Below are 18,657 nucleotides of genomic sequence, written 5' to 3'. Positions count from 1 at the left end.
TGCAATAAAGTCTCTTTGGTTCACCCGTTTCCAGTGCTTGGCTCGCTCCGCGGCGTCGTTGCTCCAAGGAGCGCTGCTCATGCAGGCGGCGGCGGCGGCGGCGGCTGCTCTGTGGAATGGGACTGTGGCGCCCCCCTGTGGCTGCTGGGATGGACAGCCTAGCAGGGTCCGCAGTGCTGCTGCTCTCCAGCCCGGAGGCCTGTGTGGCCGAGTGCCTGGTTCCCCGTGAGCGAGTGGGGCTACCTCGCGCTACAGAAGCAGTCGGGGAAAGTGTGGGGTGGGGGGGGGGGGTGACCGGCTCACCCAGAAGAACCGAACACCACCTCCACTGCGGGGGGAAAAGGCAACAGGGCCCCAAATTAACGGAAAACCCTTCACCCGTCAGCCTCCAGCCACAGGCAAGCTGCCCTCGAAACTTCCTCTGAATTGCTCCAAGCCCCGTTGAAATTTCACCTGCCCTTCCGAATCTGAGGCTGAACAAGCTTCAGTGAGAATCCTTGGTTTAGCACTTGTTAGGGATGTGCTGGTTTGCAGCCAATCAAGGCTGTTCGTGGTTGCCTTATGCTGTAAAAAGCACCCAGGATTGGGAGAGAAGATTGTTCTAAGCAAGAAATAAAAAAATAAATTTAATAAAATAAAAAAGAAATTAAAAAGTGAATTTCCCCAACCTACTCAGTGCTTGCATTTATGTGTGTCTGTACACACCGCACACCTCTTGGTTTTCCATCTGCCATACAGTTTCCAGGCAAAGCACTCTTTCCAGTGCTGCACCCTTTCTGTGACATAGGAAAGTCTGGCAGAGGGAAGTGCGGAGTTACACCTGCATTGCAGCCCAAGAAAGCCACCATCCAAAGCATCTTCCTTCCCTCCACACCAATGAAAGCGACAGCTGGCAACCTCTAGTAGAAATCTCTCTAGTCATAGCTACATCTTGGAACCAAGTCACTTCTGGGAACTGTAGTTTTAGAGTCCACGGGCTCTGAACTACAGCTCCCAGCATGCCTTGTGAACCAGCCAGGGAGGCAGTGCCATTGTTTAACTCTTTCTATGCCTGGGGTGGGGTGGGGAGAAAGGATGATAGAATAGAAGGCAAGAATGGCCCAGTTAAAAGGCAGCCGGAGGGGTTTGCAGGCACACTTCTGGAGGAGAGGCAGGCAGGCAAAGCATTGCACAATGATGAGGGAAGCTTCCTAAATGGTGTGGGGGTGGGGAGACAGACACACACAAATGTGCAAAATCTAAAACACAGCTAGAAAGGAGCTGCAGCCGCCACAGATTGCCAGCTGCTCCACCTGGCCTTGTTGCTGTGCACTGGGCAGCATCTGAGAGGCAGTTTTTGCTGGCAAAGCTTCTCATTGCATGAGGATCAAGCGTCTCCCCTGCATGTCCCGCTGCCGCTGCCGCTCAAGGAGCAGGCCAGGATACTCCCCATCATCTCTTTGGGCCAACCTCAGAACACGGACCATGGTTCTTCCATGGCAAATAAATTGGAAAGAAGGAGGCAGAGGGAGAAGACACCAAAGGCAGGAAGCCGATATTTGGCAAACCTGTCTGTGAAGCACTTCTGGAAATGCTACAGAAACAAACACTAAAGGGTTTGTGTGTGTGTGTGTGTGTGAGAGAGAGAGAGAGAGAGAGAGTCAGTCTCGAGGAAACGCTGAATGCCGGGCCACCTTCCTTCCCACCCTGATGAACTTTCTGTAAACATGGTGGATGCAGAGAAAGACCCACCCTGTTCCAGATCAGGACTGTGGCGCAAGGGTAGAGGGAGCTTGCCCCTCACCCCCTCCATGCCGTTTCCCCTATGAAAACTGCCCAAATTGCTCTCCTTTGCCCAAGTAGAAAACCACCAGATGGGTGCAAGTCAGTTTCCTTCCTGGGACAAACAAGAGCTTTTGCAGGTGCGGTGGGGGTGGATTTTCATAATGATACAGGGGTGAAGGGTTAATCCCCCTCCTCTGCAGGTCACTCCAGATTGGGGCTCCCCATGGCTGCAAGTGTTTGTTTTTTAATTTAAAGTTTATAAACATTTTTTTGAAGCAACTGCAGTGATAATCCACATCCCACATCTTGTTGCAAGTCAACCTATGGTGCAGAGAAATCTCCTGGCCTGAGAGCGAAATTCAGCCAGTCTTGATTGGGCGGTAGATGGTGCTCTTGGACAAGAAATGCTTCCCAGGACCCGCCTGCATTGCCTGTCTGTCCCACCCTGGCTGGTGCCTCAACTGAAACGCCAGACAGTCTGGGGAGAGAATGCTGAGCTAGATGGACCAATGGTCTGGCTCAGACAGCTTCCTATGTCCCTGGGAGTAAGCTAGTTTCTGAGGCCACAAAAACAGGCTCTGAAGGAGAGAGGCTTTTGTGGCCTCCAAAACTAGCTTACTCCCAGGGAGATCTCAGTTCCCAAAGGGAATATCAGCCTTCAGCTCTCACAACTGGCTTGATGCGCTAGGCGTTCCGAGGCTGTGGTATAGGAACAGAGGAAGCTGCCGTCTACCGAGTCAGACCCTTGGTCCATCCAGTTCAGTATTGTCTACGCAGACTGGCAGCGGCTTCTCCAGGCCGTTGTCTCTCTTAGCCCTATCTGGGGATAGCAGGCAGGGAACTTGGACTCTTCTGCATGCAAGCAGGCAGGTGCTCTTCCTAGAGTGGCTCCATCCATCCCCTGAGGGGAAGATCTCCCAGTGCTCACACATCATCAAGTCTCCCATTCAGATGCAAGCCAGGGCAGACCCTGCTCTCTCTCGGCCTCCACTGCCAGCCACTCACAAGGAGACCAGCTCAGCTGCGCAGCGGTGGAGGTTAAGCTCTGGCAAGGTGTGCAACCCTCAGGGCTCCGCCCCGACTGGTCACCCAGCCCTGTCCCAGCCAAGACAGCTCCACACCCGGCACGTGCCGCGGCTTCCCCGGAGGAGACCCAGTTCTCTGCACCCAGCCTGGGATGCAGGCATGAGGAACCCCAGCTGGGCTCCCACCCCGGTGCCCCACTGGTGCCCAGAACCTCCCCCGCCGCCTGCCCCTCGTCCCACAGCACCTGCTCATTAATCCCCAGCCTTGCCATGCAAGCCAGCTGGCCATAATGAGATGCTAACTGGGTTTTCTGTAATATCGGGTGAGGGAAGGTCAGCAAGGTAAGGCTGCAGTCAGCGTATTGTTATTATCAATCAATAACCTATTTATTTTCCAACACTCCTATTAACCTCAGCCAGCCAATCGCCATTTCAATTTGAAAAGGCTTTGCAGGGCCTCTGCTGACTGGACAAGTCTGATGGAGAATGCAACGGTGACCCGACCTCTGAAGGTGGGAATCCAATTAGAGTCATTTTCATTTGGAGATGAATATTTTTACAGCACGCTCTTCATCCTCTCGGCTTCCAGGTGGGAACTACCAAGCAACTCACACAGAAATGATGAGACTCCGGAAGGCAGGCGGGCAGGAAACGGACTGCCACCCTCTCCAGGCTGCCACGCTCTCCAGGCGGCCCACACAGTCCTCTTCTTGTTGGGGCCAGATGGGCACCCTGAGGCCCTCGGCTCTGTGGCAGGACTCAGGGGCTGCAGGCCAAAGGTGCCGAGTACCACCTCAGCCGAGAACGAAGCCCTCAGGCAGCGGCTGGAAACAGCCCGAACTCTGGGTGGAGCTGAGTGGCTGCCAGGGTGATGATGCACAACTTGATTCTGCAAGTCATCTTAGGGGATGTCCCAAGAGATGTAGTCCTTCAAGTAAGACCTATCTGGGTTATCTGGGTGTGGGTGTGGAATATGCACAGCAAATACCAGCAACCAATTGAGAAGAAGATAAAATGGGCAGTGTGAAAAGATCGGTGGGACAATTTTGTTCCTAAAGTGTAAGATGGCTGATTGAATCACAGGGGAAGGGTGCGTGTGTGTAAGAGAGCAACTGCAGTAAAAACCTGACCCTGGACTGGGCAAGAGGGGCACAGTTCCCTCATGGGAGGATGCATTCATTTGCAGAGTTTTTAACCCCAGCCTTCAAGCAAAGCTTTCCAGGGCAGCTAATTATAGTTAAGGAAAAAATGATTTAAAAAACAAACAAACAAATCCATAGAAAACACAGAATACAGCCCATGATTAAAGAAAGACATACAGAAAACAACTCCCCCAGAGGCAACCAATGATGCAGTGTGAGCTTCCCACAGAATCAATCACACCCAGTCCAGGGTCCTGGGAACAGAGATTTCCAGATGTTCTTGACTACAACTCCCAGCATCCCCATCTGGAACGGCTTTTATGGGAGTTGTAGTTCACATTTGGGAATCCCTTTTACAGGAAATGCTGCTTAAGTCTCATTTCATTCCTAGCTCCAACAGCAAATTGCCTTGGAAAGGAGACCTGTCCTCTCTGAATTTTGCTCTCTGGTTTGATTTTCTAAAGTCACTTATTCTAGAACTGCCACCTTCTCTGCCAACACCGGCTCCTGTGCCCTTAGGAGCAGCTTGATCTGCAGTCATTAGCAATGCTCACCTCCATGCTATGCAGAGTGCCCCATGCTGATGTCCGCTGCTAAAAGCACAGGCCAGTCTGGGTCCACCCCCGCCCATTGGTTGGCAACCCCTGCAACCATGCCATGCCATGTGGCAATGCATGCTGCAAGTGAATGATGCATTGCATGAAGGAGGGCTGTGTGGTGTCTGCCCTGAAATGGCATGATCTTTCCTTGCAATCTTTTGAAAGAGAGCTGTGTATTCAGTGGACCTAGACTGGGCATGGTTGTTTTATCCCTCTTGGTTCTGTGATGGCTGGAGATGGGAGCTGAGGAATGAGGCTCCCTTTGGGAATCTGCAGCAAAGGAAGTGGCGATGGTAGAAGCCGCCGTTACTGTCCCCACAGGGCCCTCTTCCGAGCCATCTGGATGCTAGCTTCCCCCAGCCTGTTCCTTTCACCTCACACAGCTTGTACCATTCAAGAGATTATCCACGCCCAAGAGCCATGCCTGGAGGTGTGTGCACCACCCCTGGCTCTGACAATGCAGAACCTCTGACAGCTGCACGCTTCAGGAAGCTCTCGGAGACAGGCCCTCCTTGTTGGAGGGAGAGGCATTTCGCTGCATGCCTGAGGATGCCCCAACAAGACCCCTTAACTCAAGCCAGACCTCGGGTTTATGCATAAGGAGAAGCTGGAGACGGGCTGGAGAGCTTTCCGGCTGCCCTTTCTCGGCCATCACCACCCCTCATTCATATTCATGAGCTGTTCATTAGTGGACACATCTTGTGGGGGGGGGGTGGCGCTAAACGGAGGACCTTCCCCACTGATTACCAACATTAAATTAATGCCACCAAGAGGATCTAATAAGGCTTCCTGGGGGCACTACTAGCCGTCCTTGGAAATTGTGCTGATGCCTCTGTGGGACCCTATTAACCAACAAACAACCCACCTCTCTCCATGCTGAAAGTGCTGCAGCAGAAGCTCAGAGCCCGAGAGGACATGTTCTTGGCTCCTGCTGGTATCCCCAACTGCTGTGGAGTAGTGAGGGCTGGAACAAGAGCTGGACTGCCATGGCCAGAGCAAATTCCAGTGTTCATCAACTCCGTACATTCTAATCAGCTGCTAGTCAGAGAGCAAAGGTCTTGCAAGCTAGCCCAGCAACTCAGGTTCAGCAAAGGGTTCTTTGAAGAGCTGAGGTCTTGCTAAGAGATTTGTGTTGAGCCAAAAGGTCCGGTTCTGCAACACTTCATTGCTTTAACCTTGCCAAGTGTTTTGGTTTGATGTGGCAAGTTTACCTCTCAGGAAGTGTACCCTGGGGCCTTTCTGGCTGATGAGAAAATCTATTTAAGAGAAAGAAGATCTCACTTGCAGGCGATGCAGTGAGGGCAAATGCCAGCAGCCTTGCTCTGGGGCAGGCAGGGAAGTCTCACTGCCGTTTCCTGGATTTTATCAAAAAAAATTTCCGCCCCAAACTTCTGCTTCTGGGAGATTCACAACTATATAAAACAAGTTAAAACACAGAAAATAAAAACCTTAAAATGATTTAAAGCCACAATCAAATTAAAAAGCTTGGGTGAAGAGATAGGTCTTTAAGTACTTTTAAAAAGTTGTCAGAGACGGGGAGGCTCTTATTTCAGCAGGGAGCGCGTTCCAAAGCGTCAGGGCAGCAGCAGAGAAGGCCCCTCCTGAGTAGCCACCAGAGAGGCTGCTGGCAACTGCGGACGGGCCTCTCTGGATGACCTCAGCAGGTGGTGGGGTGCATAGTGAAGAAGGTGCTCCCTTGAATCCCCTGGGCCTGAGCCCCTTAAGGGCTTAACCAGCACTTTGTATTTTGCTCTCTCTGCAAAATTGTAGTGATTAGATCATCAGCTAATGACTACGGTGTCAGAAGGCGTGGCTGCCTGGAGCCTTCCCAGGAAAGGAGGAGCTGCTGCCACCAGCAAAGGCAGCTCACCAAAGGGCTTGTGTGTCGCCAGCCCTGGCACCATCACCCAAGGGGCCCCCATTCTGCCTGCAGAGAAAGGGCAGCTTCTTCCAGGACCGGCTTCTCCTGGCACTGGCAAAGGGAGCTGCTGAGCAGCCCTCCCGAGTGGGCTCCTCTTTCCCGGGTGGTGCCAGCGGCTGCCTCTTGCTGTGTGTGTGTGTGGGGGGGGAGAGTGAAGGCCAGGCAGGCCAAGGCACCAAGGCCGCAGGGGGAACGCCGCCCCCTCTGGACAGAGGCAACTTGGGAGGCCACTGGCAGAGGGCTGGTTGCCGTGAGGGCCGGCTCCTCTTCGGGGCTCTCCTTTGGACCAGGTCCTGCCTTGGCTCCCACCCCAACTGACACAGCATCAGAGCCACCTTGTTCACCAGCCCTGGCGCTGAAGTCCTCGCACAAGCAGGGGAGGAGGATCTGTGGCTTGGGATGGGATGCAACTCTGGCACGAGGAGAAGGGCACATCTCGGAAGCCCTCCTGACCACACGGCCTGGGCAGCATGATGGCCAGAACCGCAGGCAGGCAGGCAGGCGGGGTAGTGGGGGGGGCTGCTCCCTGCCCCCCCTCCCTGCTGGGCCTTCCTCCTCTCCGGCCATCAGCACAAATCCTGCTGCACAGGCTTCTCAGTGGATTTGCCCTTTGATTTAAGCCGCGGCCGCGGCGGCTCCCACCCTGTCCCCCAGCCCCTGCTTTCCATCAGGCCTGCTGCTCCCTCGGTGTGGCCATATATCTCTCTCTCTTGGAGAGGCCTCTCCCCTTATTTCTTCAGCCCTGATCAATACAGCCAGGGTGATTCTGGCAGCCTCTCTCCAGCGCTGCGCGCAGTTTTTCTTGGGGGACTTGTCCTGTATTTCTTGTTAAGCTTCCGTCTTGGCTTGTTCTTTTTCTCATTAGCTTTTAGTGCGGGGCCGGCCATATTTCTCCCTCTGTTCTTTCCACACTGCTCTGGTGGATCCCCAGCCATTCTGCAGAACAAGACTTTTAAAAGTTTCATTCAACTCTAGTGGGCTCTGGAGTCTGTTCGACTAAGGGCAGGCTGGCCGGGAAAGCAAACAGCATGGCAGCTTTATTTTACCGGGGGGGGGGGGGCGGGGAGCGGAAGGCCCTGGGCTCCATCCCCAGCCATGAATTTTCAGACTAAAGGGGCAGCACAGGAGATTATTTTTTATTTCCCTTCCGTGTTGCTCCCAGAGCCAAGATTTAGAGGGCCAGCAGGACGCTCAGAGAACTTCTGAGAAGGGGTGAGGGATGGCAGGACACCGGCTCTGCATGCCGGTGAAGGTCCCAGGTTTGACTCCCCGGCAGCGGCGGCAGCAGCAGCAGCGCCCGTTACAAGGCACTCTGGGAGCTACACAGCTGTCTGCTCTCCAGGACTGACCTGGCGTCTCCAGCAGTCATCTGAAAGCAATCCAGTAGGTTCTTCCGGCTTGCTCTGGTGAAAGGCTCCAGGTCCAATCCCATAAGAACAGCCCTGCTGCAGGATCAGGCCTGAGGAGGCCCATCCAGTCCAGCATCCTGTTTCCCACAGTGGCCCATGAGACGATGCCTCTGAGAAGCCCACAGGCAAGAGCTGAGGGGGGCTGGCCCTCCCTCCTGCCACTGGGATTTGGAGGCCTCTGAGGCTGGAGGTGGCCTATAGTCCTCTGTCTAGTAGCCCTGTTGATGGACTTGTCCTTCATGAATTTACCTAAGCCCCTTTTAAAGCCAGCCAAGCTGGTGGCCATCACCATATCCTGTGGCAGAGAATTCCACAGATTAATTATGTGCTGTGTGAAAAAAATACTTCCTCTTGTCGGTCCTAAATTTCCCAGCCATCAGTAAATGGTCTGTGGAAGGCTTGAGACAGAGCCGGCTCCTGGGGGCGGCCAGAGAGAGGTCTCCCAGGATCTCCCCTGCCTCCCTTGGAGGCTGCCTTTGCTCCTCGGCCTCCATGAAGAAGCCCCGTCCTCCTCCTCGCCCCGTCCTCTCCTGTCACCGGCAAAGGCCATTTCTATGCAGATGATTCTCTAATCTACCAGAGAAGGGGGGGGGGGAGGGGGGTCTCCAATGGCTGATGAAATTCAATCTCACCTCCAGTCTGATTATGATAATTTGCAACGCGCCGAGGCAAAGTGAATTATTATTAAATGCAAATAAAAGTTAAATAATGCTGTTTGGGAGCTGCTCAAAGTGACAGAAAAGCTATAAATTAGGAGGAGAGATTTGGGCTGCGGATCATATTTCACGGCGTGAGTAGTTCACCGTCTCTTAAGGCTCAGCAGAGCCAGCAGACCTGCGAGGCGGCGGCGGCGGCGGCGGCAGCTACTAGGCAGAGCGGCTCATTATCTTGATTGGAAAATGAGGGAGAGGCCGCCGCGCGGGGGGCTGCCAGCCTCGTTACCCGCAGGAGGCCTGACGGATCCCGCCTGATGCCCCCAGCTCGCTCCCCAGGAGGGGCCACCACACGGGCCGCCTCCCTCCCTTGCAGCAGCAGCCCCGAAGGAGCCCCGGCCCCTGTGGTGCGCCGTGGGTTACCCCGAAGGCCTGGCCCCTCCAGACCCCCCGGCCGGGCAGCACTAGCCTGCCCAACTTAGCAGCCGCCGCCGCCGCCGCCGCCGCCAGGCCCTCCACCTCTGCTGGCAGTAGAGACCTTTTGGGGCACGTGTCGTGTGGCCTCCTGCCTGGGCAAGCCAGCTCGACTCTGGAGGAGGAGGAGGAGGAGGAGGCCGAGGCCGAGGGAGGCCACCGCTCAGTGCAGGGGCCCAAAGCGCAGCAGGCGGTCAGTGGGGCGGCCCGGAGGAGCCGGGCTGCGCTCGCGGGTTCCAGGGGCCCCCGCGCCCCTCTCTTCCTCAGCGCCTCTGCTCGGCTTCCGCGCCCTCCTGGCTTTTGCAGCCCGCCGCGCCATCAGGGCTCCTGGTGGGTCTCCGGAGGAGCGGCGGCGCCTGGTTGGTTTCCTTCCTCCTTGTTAAACGCGCACACAGCTTAATTCTCTCACGGCCCCGCCGCCATTACGCAGCAGCCTCTCGCTTGGGGGGGGGGGGTGCGCGCGCAGCCAGTCTCTTATCATATGTAATTCCCTCAGCGCTTCCTCGGTTATGTCCCATTTTATTAAAGCACCATTGAACTATAGCCTATCGATTTAGATTTCACAGACAATTGAAATTTAAATTGACTCCAAATTGAATACCTCCACGCATCCGCGTGGCGCGGCGAGCCAGCCAGATGGGGTGATGCTGCAGAGGGTGGCAGAGCGCGCGCGCCCGGCGGGGGGGGGGGGGGCTGTTTCCACGTGCCGGGAAAGGGGGTCAGGTGCGACCCTGAGCTGCTTGACACAAAGAAGCCGCCTCCGTAGGAAACGCTGAGCCTGAAGTCAGCCGGAGCTCTTGCCGAGAGGCGGCTGCTGCTGCTGCTTGCTGCTTTGCATCGGGCTCATCTCTCCTCGCTCGGTCCCTCTGGCTTAACAGGCGTAGCAGGTTTTCAGTTTATTCAAAAACAGCAACAACCCAGCAAACCCGCTGAGCCAGAAGGGTCAGTGGAACCACCCGCCACCACAGCAGAAGCATGTGCGTATCTGGCATGGGGATGCAACCTTTTCTAAAGACCCTTCCCAAAGCCTTGCGAAATGGGATGCCTTCTCCCGGTCCCCATTTCTGTCTGAAGGGAGCCCTGCAGCGTCTCCATAAAGAGATCATGTGTGTGAAGAATTACAGTTTCTTTCTTTCCAACCCTCTACCGACGACTTTGCTTCCAGGGCTCCCTCCCGCTGGTAATAATGCCTCTATTATGGCCACCCTTTAAGGCCAGGAAAGATCATTCTCTCCGCAGTAATGAACGTTTTATTGGCTGATGGATGGAGCCTTGCCAGAGAGGACGCTCCCTCCAGACCTGCGGGAGGCCTGACCGGGAACCAGCCACCGGCTCACCACCAATGGCCAAGCCAGGCCCGGCTTCCCTGGAATTCCCTGGGAAATGACTTGACTAGCAAGCCAGAGGTTGCCGGTTTGAATCCCCCCTGGTGTGTTTCCCAGACTATGGGAAATGCCTCGGCAGTGATATAAGGAGATGCTGAAAGGCATCCTCTCACACTGTGCGGGGGAGGAGGCCATGGTCAACCCCTCCTGTATTCTACCAAAGACAACCACAGGAAGGCTCTGTGGGCACCAGGAGTCGACACTGACTCAAGGGCACACTTTACCATTCTACTTATGCAAAAGTGCCTGAGCAGAAACATTTCAGCCACATCACCCGGGAGAGACAAAGAGCATTGGGGCCCCCGCAGGGCGTGTGGAGTAAGAGTGCCTCTGCTGGGCACTGCTCAGTGGTGGGGGTCCGGTATCAGGCACAGGCACAGCAGGGGCAACCCAGCAGCCGCTCTCTCAGCAGGTGCACCATGCAATCCCGCCCATTGCTGAGGCACCTCCACAACTCACACATCTGGGCCAGGGACAGAGGTGTTGGGGGGAGAGCCACCCTCAGGGCTTCTCCGGTGAGCCTTTGCCCACCGTCTCAGAGAGGGACTGTTCACGCTCCCCCCTTCCTTTCCAGCCCCTGACTGGAGCCTCCCCAAAGACCCCCCTCCCAAATTGCCCAGGTTGCTGCTGTTTGCAAGGAATAACTGGCAGCAATTAGAGAAGAGCGAACCATCTTCCTCTCACTGTTGACAATTCTGCAGGGGATTTTGGTCCACCTGGATCTACATGTAGATTAAAAACTGTAATTGGGCCAGAGACAGGGCGAGGTGAAGCAAGTGCCTTCGCACCCGAGAGTTGCCCATGAGTGACACGCTGGTGTTTTATACTGTGTGCGGAAAATTAAACTGAAACCCAAGTAGATGGAATGGGGTGGTAAAAGCTGACAGAAATATGTAACCAGTTAGAAACATATGGAACTTGTCCCTACAATCAGGCTCTGTACCAGAGGATGAGAAAGTAACCAATGTGACTCTGGTTTTCAAAAAGGGATCCGGGGAATTGCAGGCCGGTCAGCTTAACTTCGGTGCCTGGTAAATTGATGGAAAGCATAAGACAAAATTGTTAAGCACATAGAAGGAAAGCCCTTGTTGAAGGAGAACCAGGGTGGCTTCTGCAAGGGCAAGTCTTGCTTCACTAACCTTCTGGAGTTTTTTGAGAGTGTCAACAGGCATGTGGATAAAGGTGACCCGGTTGACACAGTATACTTGGACTTCCAAAAAGCTTTTGACAAAGTCCCCCACCAAAGGCTCCTGAGTAAACCTAGCAGTCTAAACTTAGCTCCCTGCTAACTGGGCAAAGAGGCACCTTTTTAATGTGGTGATTCTCTTTATTGAGCAGGGGAGAGTAACTGGCCCTCTCCACCCCCAGCACAGGACCTCCAGCTCTCTCGTCCCTCCCTGCACGAAGGATCCTCTGCCAAAGCTGCAGGATATGGCCTTGGCCTTCTTCTTCTTCCACCAGGGCAGGCAGGAGCTGGGAAGGTTTCCTCTCCAAAAACCGAAGACGAGAGCAGCTTCTGCCTGCTGCCCTTGCGAATTAGGGCTGGTCATCACTTCTTGTTGTAATTCAGGACCCTCTCAGCCAAAGAAAAGTCCAGCATACGACTCACACAGGGAGAGCAGGAAGCAAATGCTGCCTCCTCCTCCTCCTCCTCCTCCTCCTCCTCCCCAGGAGCTCTGCCTGGGGAAAAGGACAGTACTTGGGAATCATTTCTAGGATTCCCACCTGGTATGGACTGTGCTGAAACTGGCGGTGGGATGATGCCCAAGGTCGGTCCTCACTGGCTCCCAGCCCCCTCTTTGGATGGGCCAGGAGCCCCCTTGCCCCCCCCAAGGCCCAGCACACATTCCCCCCCTCCCTCCCCACTAGCAAGGCACCCTCCCAGCGACCCCCAGTACTACATACCAACCGTGGGATGTTTTCCCCATTGTCGGCCCGACAGCAAACCACCTTCATTCAAGAGTTTTTAATTACTGCTTGCATTAATTATTATTACAAGTCAGTATTATTCCGACGGGTGCAATGACAACATTTGTTTTAAAGTGCGACTTATCAGCCGAACGAGGAGGGGGCAGGATTAATGTTGCCGGTCTTCCGAGGTATTATTTCAATGATTGTTTCGTCACCAGGACATTTATTACAGGAACAATTACATCTCCAGTACGCATGTTATTGTTAGATATATAGAATGTCTGAATGAAGATAGCAATTAAAGAGATGGTGGTCCTGGCAAGAAGTCAAGGAGTGATAAACGACATGCTTGGTTCTTGAGCCTCCAAATCTTGCTGCCAGGTGCTGCTGCCAAAGACAACTGGCCTGATGGCCTGGCCACTCCCGTCCCCTAACTCCATTTCCACCACTCAGCAAAGTCTCATAAGAAAGCCGAGCCTAATGAGCATGGCGGGAACAGTTCTGGTGCGGAGCATTCTGTACCAAGAGGCTGCCCACTTTCAACTCTGTCTGCAGCAACTATACAGTCCTCCTCCTTTCATACTACATGCTTGCGGAACTCACTGCCACAGGTTGCTGTTAACCAGGATTGTTTTTCCTGCAGAGCAATGAATGCACCATCAATTCATTATCTGGTTATGCATCAAAGGACAAAACAATTAAATGAACATTGCTGAAACCTATTGAGGTGCACAGAAAAAATACCTCGAGCTGCATGGAGGTCCTGCCGTGGTGCCTTTTAACTCTACCGTGATGAATGCAGCCCTGGTGGGAACTCTTCACATGCCAAGGAAACAGTGGATGGTGCTGCACCTACTACTACTACAACTATTTATATACTGGTCCTCAACAGAAGTTCTCAAAGCAGTTTACATAGCATAATAAAAAATAGATAAATGGGTTAGGCTTAGAGTTCACAAAGGGCCCAAAGGGCTCACAATCTAAAAAGAAACAAGATAGACACCAGCCACAGCCACTGGAGGGATGCTGTGCTGGGGATGGACAGGGCCAGTCGCTCTCCTCACGCCACTTTAAAAGGTGCCTCTTTGCTCAGTTAGCAAAGCTACTCCTCACGCCTACGGCCAGCCAGTTGTGGTAGGAAGGAACCCAGGGCTCTGCTTCTTGCAGGCGGCTGGAAGGGAGCCCCTTGGAGCAGCCTGCAGACGGGGGTGGTGGCGCTGCTGCCCATGGTGGCAACTGGGCTCAGCACTCACGAGGTTCCCGCCACAAGCCCAGAAGAATGGCCCATCCAGAGACGTTGTGGACAGGCTCCCCTTGAAAGCTGCTCATTCTGTTGGCTCTCTGCATGCAGCAGCCCAGAGCAGGGAATCGTGCAGAGACAGTCAGAGAGCCTCGTCTGACCGAATCTGTTTATTTTTCACAGCAGATTTTTCCTGGTGCTCTAGCACACGGCTACAGGTCATTGGCTTAAAATATAGTTTGATAAAAGCTAAGCTTTTTCTCTTTTCTTTTTAAAAGAATGGTTAACAATGAGGGAGAGAGAACATAGCAGGGTCTTTGAACTCCTTTCTCTGGCAAAGTCTGCCCAGCTCCCGGCCCAGAGCCAGGAAGGAGGTTTCCTCACCAGCCTCAGGAGCGGAGACTGTCCACACGGTGTCCCCCTTCACCTGCACTGCAGCCATGACCGACGGATGCAGCCACCCACCCACCCCCCCCGCCCCTGGTCCCTTCACAGACAATGCAGGAGGTGGTTGTCTTCTTCTTCTTCTTCTTCTTCTTCTTCTTCTTCTTCTTCTTCTTCTTCTTCTTCTTCTTCTTCTTCTTCTTCTCCTCCTCCTCCTCCTCCTCCTCCTCCTCCTCCTCCTCCTCCTCCTCCCCCCCCCCGATGGCCCACCCCATTCATCAGGGTTCTGCCATGAGCAATACACTCGGTCATGGCCTATGGCTGGGACAATCAAGTTTTATCTGGTATCTGAGCATGAACAATAAGCAGGGGGCGACACAGCCCCAGGCAAGGCCCCCACTCCACCCCTGGTTTGTGGCTGCCCCCCCCCCAGGATGAGCAACCCAGTCACCGCACCCTGGACCACAGGAGGAGGGGGAGGAGAGGGGAGAGGAGCCCCATTCCAGGGTGGGAGTCCTTGCTACGTGCTTCTTGCAGCCAGGTTGTTTCGCTGGCTTGGCGTGAGCTGAGCTTCAGACTTCTCCTTGTCCCCTCGTCTCCTGAGCAAGCAGTCTAACCATCAGACCTTGAGTGCAAACCTGAGAAAGCAGGATCCCAGCTCTTGGCCAGCTCCCTGCCTGCGTGACTTTGCCAGGCACCCTTCAGCCAATGCCAGGAAGAGTTAATTCTTACTGCAACTCATCATCAGCTGATTCTTCCCAACTTCCTTCATTCCTCAGTTGGATCAAGGCCCTGAGCAACCCATGGAGATCAGAAGGGGCCTTCTCAGTCCTCTGGAACGCAGAGGGTGATATCGCTCGGAGGACCCAGATGAACCTACCCTGGTTCACATACAAGGGAGTTTACGTACCCTCAGCTGCTGTGGTGGGGATGGGACCACTGAGCATAGGGCCTATGCATAATTAACATGCGGAACCCTCTGCTACAAGATGTGGCTGCTGGCTGGGGCTAGGAAAGGGAATTAGGCAAATTTGAGCAGGAGTATCAAATATGAGCCATGGGAGCCTGACCACACATTCAGGTCTGCTGGAGAGGCTCCCCTCTGTGTTCTGCCAGTTTCTGATCTGCTTCTGGGTGTGGCACAGGAGAGAGAGGGCCTTCACCACGACCACACGCAAACTGTGGGATCCCTTCCTGGCGGGGAGCTTAGCCCTCTCTCTGGTACTTTTTCACCACCCATTTTTTCGCCAGGTTTTAATCTGGTGTAGTGACTGTTCTGCCTTTTTAATGGATGGGCTTTAACTGTTGTTATGGAATTTTAAAGAACCCCCCCCGCCGCACACAATGATTGTTTTAATATTGTTTTATTTGGTTTTATAGTGTTATCTTCATTACATGTTGTGTGCTACCCTGGGCACTCCAAAATGGAAAGGCAGGATGAAAAACAGTCATAGGATAAAGAATGGCTTAATGGACCCTCCATTTACAGAGGCAGTCTACTTCTGAGTACCACTCGCTCCCTGTTCTTTCCAAAGGAAGAGGCAGATCCACAGAGCTGTCTCTCTTCCCATGCAGACTGGATCTGGCCCCCACGGATGGGATAAATAGAGAACCCAGCACCCGCTTGGGGTGCACCTCCCTTCTGCAGGGAGGTGGGTGTGGCTCCTCGCTCCGCCCTGGCCGGCCCCCTCCCCTTTCCACTGCTTTTTGCACAACCCTTGGCCATCTTGAGTCGCCATTGATCCAGGGTGTGGTCCGATGACCACTACGCGGAAGCTAAGCGCAGGCGTGGATCGGGCCAGTGCCTGGCCAGGAGCTCTAGGTAGGCTGCTGGGAGGTCTGTTGAAGGAAGGGCCCACTGGCCAGTCGTGAAAGACTCGTGAACGCCTCCATGCAGAACGGAGCGGGGCTCGGCTGCAGGCAGCAGGCTGTGGCTGTGGGAATGTGCTTGTCGAGAGCTGACCCTGAGAGCCAAGCCACAGTTCTCGTGCAGAGCGGAATGGCGAATCCCTTTTCATTCCCACGGGCTTGTTCTTAGGAGGGATGGGTTTTTTGCCGTTCCAGAGCAGCGAGTTCCCAAGATGCCCTTTTTCATTTTGCATTTTTAACAGTAAAGAATGGCTGTTTGAATTACATCTAATACAAGCATGTGCTTGAGGAATCAGGCTCCTGCTAATGTTTTTCCAAACAAAAGCAAGACTCCCTCCCTTTTGCACAGCTTGGGAGTCCAGGAGGCAAAGGCCCGTCGGGCTGAGCTGGGGAGGAATCCGGCATGCCTGTCTCTCTGTTCGGGGCCCTGTGTAGAGGGCCAAGGCCAGACCCCGGCTTCTCACCTCCAGCCCTGGGCTGTCTTCATCCTGGAGAGCACCACCGTTCCGTCTCCTGGGTAGGAAGAAGGAGAAGAAGAGCACCTCCTCCTCAGCCTGGAAACAAACGGTCAGGAAGCAGCTTTGGGTTTCGAGTTTCATGGAAGTGCAAATGCCTCCAATCAAATGTGCATCCCAGTGCCACAGTGAGCATCCTGCTTGGCCGTATTTCACCCCAGTCGTAATCTAAACACAATTCAGTGCGTATCCTGAGCATGCATTATGCACAGCGACAGAGATATTGGGCTGTAAATGTGCCGCCTCTCTCGTTCTAAAAAATGCCGAAGTGTTCACCATCTATTGAAACAATTCAAGCATCTTAGCCATTACTGTAAATAGTGGATTAGTAGGAAGATGTGAGGGAAACAGACCTGAGCCTTCAAATTAATATTTTATGTAAATATGACGTATCGGCGTTCCTCTCTAATGCAACAACTTTTTCCCCAGCTGAGATATTCCACCAAATATAGACACAATGGTATGAAACAGTAGATGTTGCAGGCAAGAAAAGCCGTAAGATTGTTTTGGGGAAACAATCCTATGGCTGAGGGCTGAGCTCATTCTTGAGCACAGAAGTCATGCATTTAGTATTTAAGAATATATGGATATATTTAAAATGGCGTGTCTCTGTGTGCTGATCAGGGCGTGGGCTTTTCTTAAAATGAGAATTCTGGGTTCAGTTTTCTCTGGATTGAGCAGGAGGAGAGCAATTGGCCCTCTCCATCCCCAGGACAGCATCATCCCTCCAGTGGCTGTGGAAGATGTTTATCTTTTGTTACTTTTTTAGATACTTTGGGGACAAGGAGCCATTTTATTTATTTATTTATATCAATGTAAACCACTTTGAGAACTTTTGTTGAAATCGGTTTATAAATATTTGTCGTCATCGTCATCATCGAAAAAGGACCCACGGAAACAACTTAAAAGCAGTACCTCCCAATCTTCTGATGACTGAAGCATACTGGATTTTTAATTATTTAGGTAGACTTTACGGTTACAGAAGTGTGGGTTGCAGCCCCACACAAAGGGAACCCCGCAGAACATGCACAGCTCCTCTCGTGGGCTTCTGCATGGAGTCTGCGGGCTGGCGGAGTGATGCCAGATCCGGCACCCTCGGTCAGGGCAGCCCCCTCCAGGGGTGGGGAAGCCCCAGGCTGTGGAACCGTCAGACTCTTCAAGTGCTGCAGAAGGAAACGGCCCCCATGTGAGGCCCCCTTGCTAAATGATTTGTCTTTTAACTGTTGCAACAGCATTATTATTATTTTTCCTTAGAAAAAAAGCCAAACATTGTTTTATGCAGGGATGTGAAAATTATTACACGTAATTAGAGTCATTTCAGTCCCCAGCTCTGCTTGGGCCTGACATATTTTGCATAGTCTGCTGGCACATAACAAGTCAGCCTCATAAAAATGCAGTCAGCTGGCAAGAGCCGGGCGGCTCGAGCGAGATCGGAGGTTGTCTAAACTAGTGTAAAAACTGCCTCTGCTTTGGAGGGGTGGGGGGTGGGGGGTGGGGGTGGGGAGAAGCGACACAGCGTAAATTTATTGTGTCTCATTAGGGAGAAAGGCAGAAACACAGCCCTGCATTCCAATCAAGTCGCCGCCGCCGCGTCCCTCGCCCAGGGAGGCAGCCAGAGACAGTCTCTCTGCAGAGCTTCCCCGGGAGGGACGCGGCCCTTGGGGGCCGTGGGGATTGAGAGGCAGCCCTGGAGCAGTGGCTGCGCCTTGGCTTGCTCCCTGCTCCTTGGGCTGCCCCCACCCCAGAGGGGCACCTTGGCAGCCAGGCTCCGGGGTGCGCCTGCTGCAGGCTGCTTGTCAGCACTCAGTGAGTCAGGGCCCCCCCCCCTATGGGCAGTGGTCCTCATGCTTCAGAGGACCCAGAGGGTTTCCACATCCTTCGGGCGGAAGAATTCGTGTGCGTGAGGACCGCAGGAGATCACAGCTGGGCTGCCTGCTTCAGCCCCCAGCTTCTTCCCACAGTGGCCAGCCCGATGCTCCAAGCATGACAGGAAGGCAACCGTCGCCTCTCCCAGCATCACTCCCCTGCAACTGGTCCTGAGTGGCGGCACACCGAAGGCCTCTGGAGGTGAGAGTTTCACTGGGCTGTGATGGCTGACACTAGCCCTTTGGGCCTTCTCCTCTTCCTCTCCAGGAGTCCTCCTCTTGAGAAGGGCAGCCAGAGCAGCCTCTCCTACGGAGCTGTCCGCGGTGCTGAAACCCACCTTGCCTTCTGGACTGAGAGGACAGAGCAATTGCAGCAGGCCTGCTCAACTTAGAACCCCCCCCCCAGCACTTTTTGGACTACAACTCCCAGAATCCCCAGCCACAGTGGCCAATAGCCAAGGATTATGGGAGCTGTAGGCCAACATCTTCAGGAGGGCCAAA

This window comes from Hemicordylus capensis, unplaced genomic scaffold (genome assembly GCF_027244095.1).
Source record: "Hemicordylus capensis ecotype Gifberg unplaced genomic scaffold, rHemCap1.1.pri scaffold_30, whole genome shotgun sequence".
Taxonomy (NCBI): Eukaryota; Metazoa; Chordata; class Lepidosauria; order Squamata; family Cordylidae; genus Hemicordylus; species Hemicordylus capensis.
The sequence above is the reverse complement of the archived record's forward strand: the minus strand, read 5'-3'. Positions refer to the sequence as shown.